Genomic DNA, 5180 nt, shown 5'->3' with positions numbered 1-5180 from the left:
TTCCATGCCCACCCCCGTGACATCACGCTCCAAAGCCCTATAACGATATATATCGGATGACGATATAAAAACGTCTCTCGTTTCATTTTACACTGTCGTTTGTTTCATGGTGTCACAAAATAAACTGTTTACAGCAATATTTTTTCATGTTTTGATGTCACTGTAGTGGCTACATTAATTTCTTCGAGTTCTCTCTTTCTCTTATATTTAATATAACCACACTACGGATGGACAAGCGCCTGTTTTTATGCGTTGTCATTAGCAACAACGATGGAAACACCATCGCGTGTCTGCTTGTTTATTTTCCACATAAACCTTTCACAATAAAGCTCAAGATCCTGTTGAGACTTTTCAAAATAAACTGAATCACGTGAAAGAGTATGCAGAGAGTTTATGGATGAGAAGCAAAAAAGAGCCGTCAGGTGCTAAAAAATAAACCTTAGACTCAAACGTTAGAACAGGCTTTCCCCCGCAGCACGCCGTGTAATAAATACTCACAAAGAAAACGGCGCCGTTACAACTTATGACTAAAAATGTATCGTTTCATGCATCGGTTAAAACACTCGACTCCAGCTACAGGACACCCAGCTGGAAACACTTCACACAAGTCGAGCTGCCCGAGATTCACAGAGTTTACAGAAAATGTTAAATGTTTGCGATTTATATCGTTATCGGACGATAGATGTCTTAATATCGGGATATGAGATTGTGGTCATATCGCACAGCCCTAGTTGTTGGGATATAAAACTGTATGGCCTGATCCAGGGTCATCCTTTCGGTGAAGACAGACGGCTGTGTGAATGTCAAGAAGCCTGGAGAGAATACCTTACAGCTGTCATGTAAGATTTCAGGCTGTTTTGGACAGTAAAGGTGAAAAGAAGGCGACTGGACTTCTTTAAGTTTGTTGACCAAGAAGCTTCTGGACTCTCAGGTATCTGAAGTCTTGTGGTGGTTGGCTGTGGTTTGGGGGCAGTGCCAGGGGAGTCTAATTGGCACGGCTGCCAGCCATCACCTAATCGTGACTTCCATGAGTCAAAATCTCAGTAGGTTAGTTATGTGTGATGAAGAGCAGAGCTGCGGCTGACAGCAGCAGTGACTGCAAGCTGACAAGGACCAGTGAGTGCTGCTGAGGCAGTGTATGTAAGCACTGAAAGAATAAAGTCTGAATTGTCATTGAAGGAGTGTCAGTGTGCATGTGTTGGGTCCCACGGTAGTAATGAGTGGTTTCCCAGCATGAGGCAATGATGGACTCACGGGCAGGGCGGTTGTTTGCATAGATGGTGGCTACCATCCACCATGAACAGGGGGCGGGGCAGCAGCAGTAGCTGGAGACGCTGCAGGCACGCTCTCAGCCGCACACAGAGGTACTGGTAAACCTGGTAGCTCGGTCTGGGCCCTCGGTACAACTGAGCCTGCAGCGTCTCTGTGCACTGTGGTGTACATTCCCAGTGGTGTGCATGCTGTCTGGAAGGTCAACTGGTAAATTAGCCGGCACAAAGATCTACGTGACTGAACATTAAGCCTGTTTGGACGAGCATGACGACTCCCAGACTGACGGGGTGGTGGAGGACCGGATTAAGACCTTAAAGTCCATGATTTGTACGTTTATTCATGAGGTTGAACGCGATGGGGAACGCTGGTCAGACTGTTGTTTGCAGTGTGGGAGGTGCCCCAGGCCTCCGTGGGATTTTCTCTTTATTATTGTAGGCTCTTTATTTATAATATCTGTTGTTGTTTGTTTTTAAGATTGTTCAAAACAATGAAGAGAAGAATGCTCAGTCAACAATCAAACTTACTAGTGACTAGCAAGCAGGTAACAACCTTAATGTGTCATCACTTTCAACCACAAACACACACAAAGGCTTCTTCAAAGACTCTTTTTCCCCTAAACTCTTTTTGCTCCAGCTTTAAAACAGCAGCTATTGAGACGGAGCAGAACAAGGCTCTCTCGTGGCATTAGTCCTTTATGTTATGTCAGCAAAGCTCTGTTTCACGTGAGATCACTATGCAGAACTCATGACAGGCTGAAGGGAGAGAATGGGATTTGTACAGGATAGCTTTTGCTTTAAATCCCTTGATGGATAAAACACACAGAAAAACAGGTAAACAAAGTACAGACAACTGCTTACAAGAACACATGGTACAGATAACAGACTTAAAGACATTTATACGGTGAGATAAATACTAACAATTATTTTTAGAGCAGTTTAAATGATGAAGTATTATTATTATTACTATTATTAATGTTATTGTAATTGTTGTACAACCTAATTCAGAAAAGCTAAAGCATTGTGTGAATTGTAAATAAAAAACAGAATGTAATGCTTTGCAAATCTCACAGACCTTTATGATTATTCATAGAAAACATCAAATGTTCAAACTAAGACATTTTGATATTTCATGAAAACCATAGTACAAATATTTGTGTATATATAGTTCATCAAAGTATGTTTTCCCAAAAAAGATCAGAGGAGGGCAACAACGGGTGGAAAAAGAATTGCTGCTAAAAAGAATAGCTGGAGGAATATTTATCATTTAATTCTTTTCATTTAGGTTAAATGGCAACAGCTCAGTATGAAAACAGGCAGAGTGTCTTAGAAGTCAAACCTCTGTCTACAAATTTTGAACAGTTTCAGAATAATGTTGCTCAGTGCAAAATTATGAAGGAATTATGAAAGGAGAGAAGACTCACCATCTGCAGTATATACCATCCTTACTGGAATATCCTTAAAAAACAATAAGACTGTTGAAATATTCTGTGAATCGCTACCTTATTGTGGTGGAGGGGCTTTCTGTGTCCCAGGGACTCCAGGGGCTATGTTGTCGGGGAGCTTTTGCCAGGTCTGGTGAAGGTGCCTGAGGGCGAGCGTCTGGTGGCTGGGGCCCTGAAAAAGGGACATGGGCCCATCCTCCTTTAGGCCCACCACCTGCAGGAGGCCCCATAGGGGTCGAGTGCAATGTGTGTTGGGCTGTGGCCAGAAGCGAAGGCCTGGCGTACCGATCCCAGGCTACCAAAACTAGTGAGTGGGACATGGAAAGTCACCTCTCTGGTAGGTGAGGAGCCTGAGCCAGTACCGGCTACATTAGGGGTCGGCAACACTCAAAGAGCCAAATGGACCATAAGGAGAGAGCACCTGGATCTGCAAATCTTTTTAGACACGTAAATTAAAGATAACACTGCATATACTGTTTTATGCTATGTATAAAAAATGGCTGGTGTCTTGCTTGTGAAATTTTATTTATGTAAAAAAAAACATTTTAAACATTTAGAACTTGTAAAGCAAAAAACAACAAAAAGCACATGCTGAGTTGAAAGTCTTTCAAATGAAATAAAAAGTTGAACTCAAAGTACACATGCAGCAAATGAAAACTGCCGCAGACAGTTGTCGTGCCAAGACAGGTATGCCCGACAGAATCTGTTTCCCTGAATCGGGAGCGCGTACTCTGCCTCAGTTGCAACCAACTGGATGTGGAAGTAGTGATGTTTTACTTTAATGAATAAGTGAAAGATGAGTGTCGTGACATTAGCGGTCTGTTTTCCAGCAAGGTTTCTCTGCCTTTTCATACAGCTTACTATGAGTTTTGCCCTTGCCACCTCGCTCTTTGCTGTACACCTAGCCTCCCAGTTCTTACTCTTTGCTAATTTCTACTTCGTCAGTCCACCACAAAGACTTCTTGGCCTCTTTCCTCTCTCCAGAGGATACAGGAAATACCCTCTTTGCAGTTTGCCTTAGCTTTGGAGATGGACTTTCTTATATGGTAACTCTTCTGTACCACCCAGAGCACGTCTGAACTCCTCCTGACCTCTGTGCAACATTCTTCCTTATTCATCTTCCACCACTTAATCCTATGCTCTGCCTTCACTCAGGTCCTCTTCTTGATCACCAAAGTCATCCTATAGACTACTATCCGATTCTTCTTGCATCATCTAAACCCTCTTTTCTTGTTATAATCATTCCGGTCAACATCTCCCTGCCACCTTGAACAGCTTCTATGACGATCAGCTGTCCTGCCTGATGGCATTATGAGCTACATCTTCTGCTAGTTCTGCCCTAATTGGCCTTCCAAATTCAGCAAATACCTCCAAAACTGTGTAGCGTCACCTTCATTCGTTTAAACAAATTACAAAGTAGTCATCACTGCTTTGACAAAGTGAAACTAGCCAGCCAGGCAGCCCCCTTTCAATTTTCTATTTCAAGATACCCCCCCAGATAAACCCACTAAGCCCTCAGAAGACACTGGTCCATTACCTCCAGCTTGAGAAATCCTAGCATGCTTCACCTTTAGAACCTCTGCTCATTAAGTCCCTCCACATTGCTGTCTGATTTTTGCTTCTCTCACACTACCATCAAGTTTGCTCATTGTCCGGCTTTTCTTCCCATCTCTTCTCCAGCTTCTAACCAAGGAATCCCGACTACCTGAAGGAGATCATGGGCCACCCGTCATTGTTGCAAATATGTAAGTGTTACACTTACAATCCTGAAAGAACTTCATAATGCAGTCATTGCTGCAGCAATAAAACATTTCTTTGTCACCACGTTTTCACACATTTCAGGAGAGATTTTGGCCCACTTACACTCAAACTCAGGTGTGGGCCCCTGCTGGCACTGTCCTCTCATTGGAGGGCCACTTTAGAGTTCAAGCAGTACAAAAAACCAACCAAGCAAACGTGAAAACACCCAGAAATATTTCTGAAAACATAGTTTTTGTTTGTTTTTTTAAAATGTCAAATATTGCATAACAAGACAAAACTGCAAACATGAACACAGTGTGTTTTTCTCACTACAGGAGTGAAGTCTGGAGACAGGCTAGGGTGCTCCATGTACTCCATTGGAAAAAAACAAGATGGCCGCCAGGGTGAAGCCACAGAGGCAGGCAGGTCCCGTGTGTTTGCCAAAAAAAATATATCAAAAAACCTTGGATTTTGCCATGTTTGTTTGGTCTCTTCTTGTCTTTCTACCTCCTCTTGAGCTTAATGTATCCACGGAAAATGATTAATTCAACTCTCCACCCAGTCAAGAGGAGCCAACATCTTTTGTACTCAAGAATCCTGGATTGTGGACATGCTAGGCCGCCCCCAGGTAAACGTGTTAAAACGGTATCTAGATCATTCCTGGGGGTTGTGAATCTCTTGATGATAATACTTCTGGCTGGCGATGTTGAGCGTAACCCCGGACCTG

The sequence above is a fragment of the Pundamilia nyererei genome, unplaced genomic scaffold (genome assembly GCF_000239375.1).
Source record: "Pundamilia nyererei isolate P.nyererei 1_Seehausen unplaced genomic scaffold, PunNye1.0 scaffold00207, whole genome shotgun sequence".
Classification (NCBI taxonomy): Eukaryota; Metazoa; Chordata; class Actinopteri; order Cichliformes; family Cichlidae; genus Pundamilia; species Pundamilia nyererei.
This window is presented reverse-complemented; position numbering follows the sequence as displayed.